Raw genomic sequence first — 13,042 nt, 5'->3', positions numbered from 1 at the left:
CCAATAACAAAGGCTTCGATGACGCCACCCTCTACCACTTGTTCAGCGAAACGCTGGATAGTGAGGCAATGAGTTAGTTTTTTGAGTGCCCGCTAGGGTCCATCGACTTGTTCAATGCACTATCAAATGCTTTCCTCTCTCGGTTCATCCTATTGGCTGCTGGACACCACAATACATCTCAACTATTCAACCTCAAACAGAGGGCGGAGGAGACATTGAAGGCGTTTGTCACCAAGTGGCGAGCGGCAACCTCTCAGTGCCTCGATCTTGATAAAACAATGGCGCTTGCAACTTTCAAAAAGGGACTCCTTAAGGGACCATTTCTCTATCACCTCAATTACAACCATCCAAATGCCGCTTACAACCATGTCATGAGCGAGGCTGTCATCCATGCACAGGCAGAATTCATTACATATGGAGAAGCCCCCCCACCACCACCAACGCCTGTAAAGTCCACCCAACCCTCTGCCAGCCATTAAGAAACCACTAGCAAGACCTCTGCTGCGCCGCCAACTGATAAAAAGAGAGAATGGCAACAGAGCAACCACCAGAACAAGCGACAAAAGGACCAGCATTACAATAGGGGCAGCCGCTCATTTCATGGGCATAACCGTAATAAACAGGGGTCATCCCAGTGGTACGCATTGTTTACAGTCCTCACGGCCTCATACGAGGAAATATATGACCAATGCAAGGACCAGGTCCCGCCACCACCCCCAAGAAAATACCCAAGGGTCGGAAAGCCTAGAAACACTAGCAAGTGGTGCAAATATCAAGAGGACAACGGCCACAACACCAACAATTGTAACGCCCTTAAAACAGCCATTGAGACACTATACCGAGACGGTAAGATGGAACAATTCAACGTACACCAACCACCACCCGTGATCGTCAACATTGAGCCCTTGGGCCGCATTAACACCATCGACTGTGGTGCTCCAATCACCAATATGTCTCACAGAGAAAAAAAGCGCTATGCGCGTGCTAATCACCCCAAGGAGGTGTGCAATATCCGCTATGAGAAGTCCGTTAAACTCCCAAAAAGTGGTTGGGAGCCCATTACCTTCTCAGAGGAGGAGGAACGCGGAGTACATTTTCCCTACAACGATCCATTCTTGATCAACGCCATACTTGATAAATGGTCAGTGGGAAGGATCCTCGTCGACAGCAGCTCTGCTGTAAATGTCATCTTCAACAAGTGCTACGACAAACTTTGGCGGAATAGAAAACTACTGCAGGATCATAAGCCATTACTTAGCTTCTCCGCTGACGTCACACAGCCATTCGGTTTCGACTACATGCGACTGGTTATTAGTGCTAGTCCACGTAATCCATACAGAGTTCATCATTGTGGATTGCTTCAGTTCATATAACGCCATCATTGGTCGATCGACACTTAACAAACTCAAGTGCATCATCGTCGGATACATGCTCCTCATGAAGTTCCCCACCCCTAACGAAACAGGCTGTGTAAAGGGAAGTCAGCAACTGGCACGAGACTGCTATTCCACAACAGTGGCACGATCAGCTCACCGCCATGAAATCCTAACATTGGGAAATCATGCAGCGGCACCAGATATCTTTGAGGACCATAGGGATGAGGAAAAGAAGTATTTCAAAAAAGAGCCTGTCAACCCAGAAACATCCTTAAGGATTATTTGCATATCTGACAAGCACCCTGAGCGGACAATCCGCATCAGCGCTCTGCTAGATCTGGAGGTAGCGGCTGAACTCACCCAGTTTCTACATGACAACGCCGCCGTCTTTGCATGGTCCTACGCTGACATGCCTGACATCTCCCCCGAAATCATAACGCATAAATTGAGCATCAAACCATCCGCCTACCCTATCAAGCAGCGGCGAAGGGCCTTTGATGAGGAGAGATACCATGCAATAGGGGAAGAGGTTACCAAGCTCCAGAGCATTGGATTCATCCGCCAAGTAAATTACCCTCAGTGGAATGCCAACTTGGTCATGGTCAAAAAACCCAGCGGAAAATGGCGAATGTGTGTCGACTTCAAAGGCCTCAACAAGGCATGCCCCAAGGACAGTTTCTCACTACCTCGCATAGACCAACTAGTCGATGCAACCGCTGGCCACTAGCTACTCAGCATGATGGATGCCTTCTCTGGCTACAATCAGATCAAGATGCACCTTGATGACCAAGAGTGCACCTCTTTCACCACCGACAAGGGCATATACTGCTATAATGTCATGCCTTTAGGTTTGAAGAACGCCGGTCCAACTTACCAGCTGCTGATGAATGCTATGTTCGCTGAGCATCTAGGAAAAATCATCGAGGTCTACATGGAAGATATGTTGGTAAAAAGCATAAAGGCCAATGGACACGTGGCAAACCTCATAATTATATTCGCCATTCTCTTGGCCTACGGTATGCGCCTTAACCCAGAAAAATGCTTCTTCGGTGTCACCGCCATCAAATTTCTGGGTTACATAGTCAGTGAACAGGGCATAGAGGCCAAGCCTGACAAGGTTCAAGCCATCCTCAACATGACGGCTCCAGAGTGGAAAAAACACGTTCAAAGCCTCCAGGGAAAACTAACTGCCCTCTCTCGGTTTATCTCAAGACTCACTGACAGATGTCTCCCATTTTTCAAAGTCCTGAAGACAACCCATAAGAAGGTCATCGACTAGAACCCAGACTGTGAGGCAGCGTTCCAAAGCTTGAAGGAGTACTTGGCAGCAGTTCCGCTCCTCTCTATCCCAGTGCAGGGAGAAACATTGTACATAGACCAAACGGTATCACAGTCAGTGGTAAGCTGCGCCATTGTCCGGCGGGACGGCCAAGATGAGCTCCCCATTTTCTACACTGGCAGAGGCATGAACGGGGCTGAAACAAGGTATCCCCCCTGGAGCAGCTCGCCCTCGCACTCATCGTGGCCGCTAGACGCCTCCACCAGTACTTCCAGGCCCACTTAATTCACGTCTTAACAAATCAGCCTTGAGGCAGGTAGTGCAGAACCCTGAGCACTCGGGGCGCCTTAGCAAATGGGCCATCGAGCTCAGCGAGTTCGATATTGACTACAAACCAAGAACAGCCATGAAGGGCCAGGCGGTGGCAGATTTCATCGCTAAGCTCACTGAGCATCACGTTGAACCCAACATAGAGGTAGAGCCCAGCACAGCAATGATAACTGCTGAAGGACCAGCCCCCCAGTAATAGGACTAGAACCTACACGTGGACGGCTCCGCTTGTGTTAAGGCCAGTGGCGACAGGGCCAGTGGGACTAAACGTGGAGTACGCATTAAAATTCAACTTCAAGGCCTCAAACAACATGGCAGAATAAGAGGCGCTCATTGCCGACCTACTCCCCGCCATCGACTCAGGAGATGATAGTGTCAACATATTCAGCGATTCCCAGTTAGTCGTCAACCATGTCAACGACAGTTTCCAGGCCAAGGATCAGCAGTTGGCGGCATACTTGGGTTACGTCAAGACGCTTCTAAAAAAATTCAAGTTTCACACCATCACACAAATCCCAGGGAAAAGAATGCCAAAGCCGATTCACTAGCCAGACTAGCAACCGCTCAACCACACCAAAGTCCAGCAGACACAAGGGTGGAGTGTCTTGACAGGCCTAGCATCACAAAAACCCTAGCGGAGATCTTCAACATTGAGGCCAATCCCAGTTGGATGAACGAGATCATCGAATATAAGCGCAATAGAACATTTCCAGAGGACAAGGTTGAAGCACGACATCTCAAGCGAATAGCACGCTACAACATCCAAAATGGCAAGCTTTACCGCCAGGGGTTCACCCACCCCAACCTCCGGTATCTAACCCCAGATGAGGGAAATGTTGTTCTGGCAATGATACACAGCAGAAAATGTGGAAACCACTCTGGTGCTAGATCCTTGGCAAATCGCACAATGCGACAAGGCTACTTTTGGCCTATGCTCAGCGACGACGCCAGAAGGATATCGAAATCTTGCCACAAATGCCAACAGTATTCTGATCTCCCACATGCCCCAACGGAACGACTGTCGATCATCATTGGTTCATGGATTCACTCCACGTAGGGCCTGGACTTGATGGGAAAATTCAAAACTGCCAAAGGCCAGTTCAAGTACACCATTGTCGCCATCGGCTACAACAGCAAGTGGATAGAGGGGGAGCCACTAACAGCAATCACCACCGCCAAGGAAACTCACTTCCTCTGGAAGAACATCTATTACCGCTATGGTGTCCCCCACACAATCATCACAGACAACGGCACGCAATTCAACAACAAGGAACTCATCTATTTCACCGCTAACCTGGCCACCAAGATGAGTTTCGTGTCTGTAGCCCACCCCCAAACTAACGGCCAGGTCGAAGCACCAAACAAGATAATAAAAAAACTACTAAAAAAGAAGCTAGACCATGCCAAGGGTTTGTGGGTGGAGAAGCTTCCGGAAGTTCTGTGGGCCATTAGAACTACCACAACTTCCGCCACTGGTGAAACACCATTCTGCATGATGTTCGGAACGGAGACCGTTCTACCCATTGAGGTAACTTAACCTACTGCTAGGGTGTAAGGCTACTGCCCCGAGACCACGGCAAGGGCTTCAACCTCGACAGAGACCTCCTAGAGGAAAAACGACACAAGGACCATTTGCAAAACAAGTAGCGGGTATCGCGTTTCTACAACGCCAGGGTCAAGGCCTGGAACCTCTAATTGGGGGACTGGGAAATTAAGGAAGTCATTCCACCGCCAACAGCACTCCGCCTAACTTAGGAGGGTCCATACAAAATCGTGGAAGTCGCTAGCCCCGACACCTTCTACCTGATGGACAAGGATGGCGTCACAACGACCCACCCTTGGAATACCTAACACCTTCGCTATTACTACAAGTAGTCATACCGCTACCCTAGAGCATCTTGGCTTAGCTAAATTTTTGACTCAATATTTAGCTAAGGGAAGCTACCTAACGGGTACAACCCTTCTTTTTTGTAAACGCTGACATATCAGCTATAAATGAAACGAGGAATTATTCAAACCATTATCGCCAAGCCCAAGCACAAGAATCAACTGGCAACGCCAACAATATTCGGCGGATTACGTCGGCTACATCGTGGACTTGGAACAATTTTAATCCCTTTAATGTTTCACTGAATCACAAAACAAGTCAAAACTCTAGCTATTCAGAAATATTCAAACAACGCAATTATCAAAACGCATCCACACTTGGAAAAATTCCAGAAACAAAATACCTGTTGTATATATGAGGGGTCGGGACTACCCGCCCAAGAATATTGTTGCATTAAAAAAGGCCTTAGCGGCACAAAAAAAAAAAAAAACAAAAAAACAAAACAAAAACAAGGGCCTCAGCGGCACTACTTCAAGCTGTGGAGCTATCTTCATTGATGAAGGACTTCAGCGACAGTCTCTCCCTACGACGGAGGTTGTTGCTCGGACTGACTGCTCATCTGATCGGACCCACGAGCGGTAGGGCTCGGTGTTACAATGGTACCTTCCGCTTGGGTGTGGGCGGCCAGAAAGCCAGCGCGAGAGACCTGAGACTGAGTAGGAGGAGGGGTCTGTTGAGAGTCTTCTGCCGGACGCACACCACTCTCCCCTCTACCTGAGCAGGCACCTTCAGCCTCTGCGCCAACCACACCCTGCCCCGACGGTGCGTTCTGACTTGACGACCCAACGGGCTGGGATGCCTTAACCCAGTCAATGGCGCCCTTTTGCTTCAGCAGCTCCACGTTGGCAATAGCATCGGCCTTTGTCGCCTTAATCAAAGATTTCTTATACTCCGCCGACTGATTAAACATTTCCACAGCTGCAGACGCCGCACGAGTCCCCCCCCTCTCCCAGACGAGCAACCTCATCCTCCAGCCTCTTCACCGCAGCAGACTTAGCGGTAGAATCCCGCTGAAGGATCTCAACTTTCTTCACCTTCGCCACCACTTGAACCTTCAGCAGGGCTATGTCTTGCTCCAGCCTGGAGAAGTGGTCATTTCGCTCCACGTCCCGCTCAATGGCGACAGAGAGCTTACCGCGGGCATCACATTCTGCCTTAGTCAGGCGTCGGTCCGCATCCGCCAACCTGTCCTTGGCCTCCGCCAACTCCACTCCCGCTCGAGATCCTTGACCTCTTCCCTAAGCTGCCGCTCCACCCGGGGCTGCTTTGCGAAGGCCAAGAACATCTCATGCAGCCCAACAGACAAGTGCCCGAAAGCCGAGCTGTAGGGTGACTGACTGATCAATTGCGGTTGAGCACACGATTCCCTCCAAGCCCCCGAAACCCAACCGCTCGCAGAGGTGGAAGATAAACTCCTGCTTAGGCTTCAACAGGAATTCGGCGCATGCGGCAAATGAGTCAAGGTCGCCCATCTGCACCTCCAGCCCAGCGGTAATAGTGGTCTTCAAGGGGGCCTGCCTTGCCTTCTTCCGCTGGAGGACCCCAATAGTCTCCACATCGGCCGCATCTTCCTTGCCTACGAGGTTCTTTTTGTCGCCGCTTCCCTTGAAGTACCACCTGTGTCACACCAGCGATGACGGGGAAAGCTCCCATCTGCGGCTCCAGCCCTGCAATAGTCACCGGCCCCTCTGTGGGTGCCACTCTCTCCTTCAACGCACTAGTGCAGCGGGGACATTGCTTCCGCTACTCCCGCCTACACCATTGGCCAGCCATCGGGGCCGAGGTGTGAGTGATGCCGCATCGGCAATACCACGGGAACCTCAGATGGGCTCAGCGCCAATATCTGAGGGTCGACGTTGGTCTTTTGAGACTCTAGCCCAGAGGCGTACATGCTATCCAGGAAATTGTTGATCTCTGCACGATCCACGACTTTTTCGAATGCCTCTCGGCTCACTCTGTTACCCGGCGGAGAGTCTACAAAGAACAAACGGGTTAGCTTGACGACAGTCGAACTAAGGCACACATCAACAAAAGGTGCTTACCAAGGGCTCGTGTCAACTGTTGATCAACCAGCAGCTCCCAGTCGGTAAGTAGACGGAGATCTAGCAAGTTGCGGTCTGCCAGCAGCCGCGAATCCTTACAAAGTGGCACTCCTCTTTGTGCGTCAGGTAAACCTGTAAATGGACCGGATTTTGATCCGGACCCGCTCCAGATCCGTGACTATTAGACGGATTTGGATCGAACATTTTGATCCGTTGATCCGTTAACGATCCGAATCTGTTAACCCGTTTAATAAACGGATCGGATTTGGATTTAGGTCGATCCGATCCGTTAATGATCCGACCCGTTTTTGTAATAATAAAATATTATTTTTTATTAATATATTATTATTTTTTTAAAATATAAAATATAATATAATTTTACTTTTGGTGATACTCTTCATGTAGATCATATTATTTTAATATTTTATTAATATCTTATGAGGTATCATGATATAAATTTAATATTACTATTTAAAATTTAAAAATATTTGAAATTATAAACGGATCGGATTAACGGATCGGGTATCCGTTAATCCGACGGATATGGATTTGGATCGAGGTATCAATGATCCGCCGGGTTAACGGAGCGGGTTTGGATCGAATTTTTTTTTTAGTAAACGGATTTGGATTTAGGTCGATCCGATCCAAACCCGGTCCATTTACAGGCCTAGCGTCAGGATATAGCACAGGCCCGCTACACAAAAAACAACAACGAAGTGGTTATTACAACAAGGAATTATTAAGCATAAAAAATTAACTCCAAACGGCGGCAGACGAACAACCTCTGATAGGTTGGAATTCCGACTTAATCCAGAAGGTCGGCTCTCCATCGTTCGACCCCGCTTGATATTCCTAGCCGGTGGTGGCAACAGAGAAGGTTCCCCGCCAGGGTGACATGGAGTCCTTCAAGTTCTCGATTAGCATGGGCGCCCCCTGGCGACGACTCAGATTCACTTGTCTGCTGCATCCTTGGCGCTTCACGTACACCAACTAGTAGAACTCCAACACCTCCGCCACGGTTGGATCCTTACAGCCGGACAAGCGCCAAAGTGAATTGAGCGCCATCAGTAACCGCCACATATTAGGGCAAATTTACCCAAAAGCGATGCCAAATTCACAGACGAAAATCTGGAGGTTTGGCAGCAGAGGGAATGTCACTCCCTAGCGGAAGATCGCCTCGTACACGGCGGCATGACCCGCTGGCAAGAACGACACCTTCTCATCCTTCAGCGGCGGTCACAGTTTCACAACGCCTGGCAGGCGGAACACCCGCTTCACGCGGTTGACGGCAGCCACCTTCTCGGCCCTCCCGCCTCGTCAACCGCTGTACCGTCACAGAGAACCTAGGTTGACTCAACCTCTTCCCCGCCAACCTCTCTCAACCCATCACCGGAGTCGCTAGTGGCGCTATTACTTGCCAGCCTATCCTCCCGCCTTTTGCGAGTAGCGGCATCCTCTCCCGCCTTAGAACTCTTAGGACGACCAACAAGACCTATGGCAACTTCCTAGGGTATGGTCTGTAGCAGTTCAATGTCTAGCGGTTCGGACCAAGAGGTTCCCGTAGGGGCAGACAGACGCAACGAGTCAATAAAAACCCTATCTGCTACGTTGAGCGACTCGTCAGACCCGGAATCCTCACCGCTTGAAATCTCTATGACGCTAGCCACCCCAAAACCCTAAAAACCCAAACCAGTCAGTTCGTACAAGATCTAGACTATCCCTTTACCATTTACATCCAGGAACATCAAGAACAATTACCCGGCAAATACCAAAACAAGAACAGAGAGCACCCATATACCCCAAAACCCAGATTCAACCATCCAACAAACCCCTAAACCCTAACTCTCTACCAAACACCAAAACCCATCCCCAAAACTCGATTTACACCCTCAGAGCACACCGAGGAGGAACAAAGCATCCCAAATATAAAAAAACCCAGAAACCGACAAAAGCAAACACAGAAATCCAATAAAACAGGGATGAGATTCAGAGTACCAACCTCAAAGATGAAGACTGTGATGCGACCGAAGACTCTTCTCTTCACTACAGGAGATCTTAGTGCTTCAAGGATCGACAACCCCACGGAATCGTGGCAATCTTCTTCTTAGAACGCAGAAAACCAAGCTTGAAGATGACGATACTAGTTCAAGGTGCAAAGTGCCAAAACACAAGGTTTCCCTCTCTTTTATGTCAAAATCAAACTAATCTACGCCATCCGCTAAAAAAGACATCGTACCACAACCGTACACGAGCCCCACAAACGCACTTACTCTCTGGATTAACTGAGACGACGCCTTGGTTACGAAATCAATAATTACTCGCATTAATGATGAGATGACGGGCGTGTTGAAGAGACTTTATCACACACGCTAATCCAATACATGTAGGCCATGTGTGTGGCACCATCACACGAAGCATCTGTCCAAGGTAACCATCGCAAAGGAAAACCATCAACCACCTTGCAAGCGAGTAGTCTCCGCTAAGAGCAACTCCACTAGCGGAACTTCTTTCTTTCCATCTTGCAAGCGAGTAGTCTCTGCTAAGTTCAACTCCGCTAGCGAAACTTCTTTCTTTCCATCTTGCAAGCGAGTAGTCTCCGCTAAGCGCAACTCTGCTAGCGAAACTTCTCTCTTTCCACCTTGTAAGCGAGTAGTCTCAGCTAAGCCCAACTCCGCTAGCGGAATTTCTCTCTTTCCATCTTGCAAGCGAGTAGTCTCCGCTAAGCGCATCTCCTCTAGCGGAACTTCTCTCTTTCCACCTTGCAAGTGAGTAGTCTCCGCTAAACGCAACTCCGCTAGCGGAACTTCTCTCTTTCCATCGTGCAAGCGACTCCGCTAGCGAGACTTCTCCCGCAATTCCAGGCTGCCGCCAGGCAGGTCCCCGCGACATTGCTGGCCACTTATCATCAACGGTGACTCTCGAGGCAACGCCTCACTTTGACAACGACAGCAACGCGGCGTTGCAGTCAAAACATGGTCCTCCGGGACAGGTAGGGGGATGCGTCAACAGTCTTCGACGGCCCTGATCAGGCATGTTAACCCCCGCCACTTGGGTATCAAAGATTGGGTTCGCTACCCAACACCTTTTGCTCAGCTCAGCTCCCCTCTACAAACAATATACCGGCCAAACAGAGGTCTATCTTAGCCAGGGAGTTGGGGACTCCCTAGGGGGCCTAACAGGGGCCCACCCGGAAGGGTATAAAGCGTTTGCTCAGTAAGTACATGGTTGACAACGCACTGACGCTAATTATGCTTTTGCAAGACTGGCGGAAGCAACGCTTCGAACCGCTAGGCAACTCCCCAACCAAGATCGCCCTCCTTGACTGGAGACTTGGGGGACTTGTACTTACATAGACATTTGCAAGCATAATTAGCTATAATGAGCCACGCTCATGCTACCACTAGCCGTACCAACTCCCGCCAGAGGAGTGACCTACGGGAACACAGCCAAGCAGGCTACCGCCTGAGCCTCGACTTACCCTCAGATCACCGCTGACGCGTCGCCACGTACCGCGCCAAGACAACATCAGAAGCTCCAGAAGCTGGGGACTGAGGCATATCAGCCCCACATTGAAAAAATGGAGAAGATCAACTCTCTCCTCACCTATAAAAGGTTCTCTCTTCTCTCCTCATTAATTACGCATTTAATACTTACCTACTATTACTTTGTCAACACAAGTACATTGACTAACTTAGGCATCAGAGAAGTGAAGACCGCCCAGCAAGGTCTCCCTCTGACGCCCTCTGTATTTCATTTGACAGGTAGCGGAAACTCTTAGTATCATAGATAGCGGTCCGCCCATCGGACCCACGTTAACAAAGGTTTAGCTACCGCTGAACTTTAAGCATTAACAGCATTGTTGTCAGCAAAGATCTTGATGAAAAAAAAAAGGGACTCACGTTGTCGAAGACTACGTTGGTAAGGCATACATTGCCCACGACTATTTGTCAGTATAGAATAATTTATTGATGAATTTTTCGTCGCGAAATGCCTCTAAAAAGGGTTTAAGACAAACTTTTGGTAAATCCTCCTTAAAAAAAAAAAAGACACTTTACAATCTTGTAATGTCGAGACAAATTAATATCTCAAATAAAATGATAAACTTTTCCACGGAAACTATTTTCTCCACAACTTTAAAATGAGATTTCTAATACAATTTCCCTCAACATTCCAAGAACTCATGAGGCAACATAGCATTAGCAAAATGGAAAAGCAAAGAAAACTTTGAGACCTAAAAGGCTAAAAGATAAAAAAGTCATAGGCATAGATCCAAGACTAATTGGAGTGGCCATTTTAGTTATCTTGATTGATGTGTAAAAAAAAAAAGGATAGACTTTTCCAATGAAAGAAAGACTCCAAAGAGGAAACAAAACAAGAGAGACTCATTTTGCAAACGACATTTTGTGGTTTAAGCTAACGAATTTTACCTTGTCAATGCATACGAATTTTACCTTGTCAATGCATTATCGTCGGCAAAGATTTTGAAGAAAAAAAATTAAAAAAAGAGGGACTCATTGTCGAAGACTTTACGTTGATAAGGAATACCTTGCCTACGACTATCTGTTAGTAAAGAATACCTTGTTGACAAATTATTCATCGGAAAATATCTCCAAAAAAGGTTTAAGACAAACTTTTGGTAAATCGTCCTAAAAAAATAAAAAATAAAAGAGACTTTACGATCTTGTAATGTCAAGACAAGTATCTCAAATAAAAAAAATAAAAAATAAAAACTTTTCTGTGGAAACACGCTAAAGTCAACATTCTTTAACACTCCCCCTTGTGCCATTCAAACTTGGTGATGAGCTTCAAACATTGCCTCGTTAAAAACCTTGATCGAGTAATAAAAACCCTGTGGGACAAAAACAATCTCGAGGAAGAGAAAAAAGTTCACCAGGTCCTTCACTCTTCGAGATCTTACATGTAGACATCATTCCACCCTCTGATGTCAACATCTCCCCCTGATTACTTCAATTTTGGGAGTTCGGATTATTTTCACAATCCGATACTTGCAACATATTTCTCAGAGGTGGATTTAGGTAACAACTTAGTAAATAAGTCCGCTACATTATCCTCTGATTGGATTTGATTTACTTCAATCTTTATAAGTGCTTGTTGTTGCTGATTGTGAAAGAACGTAGGTGATATATGCTTTTTGTTCAATACAAGTTGCATTATCTTCATAAATGCATGTAGGTTCATCTATGGTAAACATCAAACCACAAGTTCCACGAATATGTCTAATTATAGAACTTAGCCATATGCATTCATGCACGGCTTCATGTAGAGCAATAATCCCTGCATGATTTGAGGAAGTAGCAACAAGGGACTATTTTGTAGACCTCTAAGATATCGCAGTGCTTCTCATGGTAGAGACATCACCCGTTTGGGAGCGACCTTTATGAGGGTCAGAGAGGTACCCTGCATCAGCAAAACCCATCAAAACATCACCAACATTTTGATGCAAGGGAGGTGGGTGAGGCCGCCCTCCTTTGGTGGCGGCGGCTGCACCTGCGACGATAATATCGCCGGCCATGGCAGCTTGGACGGTGGCGTCATGCCTAATGGGGTCCGAACCCATTCTTTTGTCATTCTTGTTCTCTCTGTAGGGATAAAACAAGCCCATATCAATCCTACCATTTAGGTAGCGAAATATTGTCTTCACACCAGTCCAATGGAGGTGTGTTAGTGCATAGCTATGGCTAGCTAACAAGTTTACAGTGAATGAGATGTCCGGTCTTGTGCATTGAGCTAAGTATAATAATGCGTCTATTGCACTTAGATAGGGCACTTCGGTCTTTAATAATTCTTCGTCCTCATCCTTTGGACCAAACAGATTTTTTCCAGGCTCAAGACTACAGCCAATCATGGGAGTACTCACAAGCTTCACTTTATAATCATTAAAGCACCTTAATATTTTCTGAGTATATGATGACTGATGGATCAAAATACCATTACTACGATGCTCGAGTTCTAATCCGAGAAAAAACCGTGTTTTCCCAAGATCTTTCATCTCAAATTCAGATTTCAAATACTTAGCAGTTTCATTTAACTCATCTAGAGTTCCAATTAGGTTCATGTCATCAAAATAAACTGCTACAATTGCAAATCCAGAACTTGTCCTTTTAAT

This window comes from Rosa chinensis, chromosome 7 (genome assembly GCF_002994745.2).
Source record: "Rosa chinensis cultivar Old Blush chromosome 7, RchiOBHm-V2, whole genome shotgun sequence".
Taxonomy (NCBI): Eukaryota; Viridiplantae; Streptophyta; class Magnoliopsida; order Rosales; family Rosaceae; genus Rosa; species Rosa chinensis.
The sequence above is the reverse complement of the archived record's forward strand: the minus strand, read 5'-3'. Positions refer to the sequence as shown.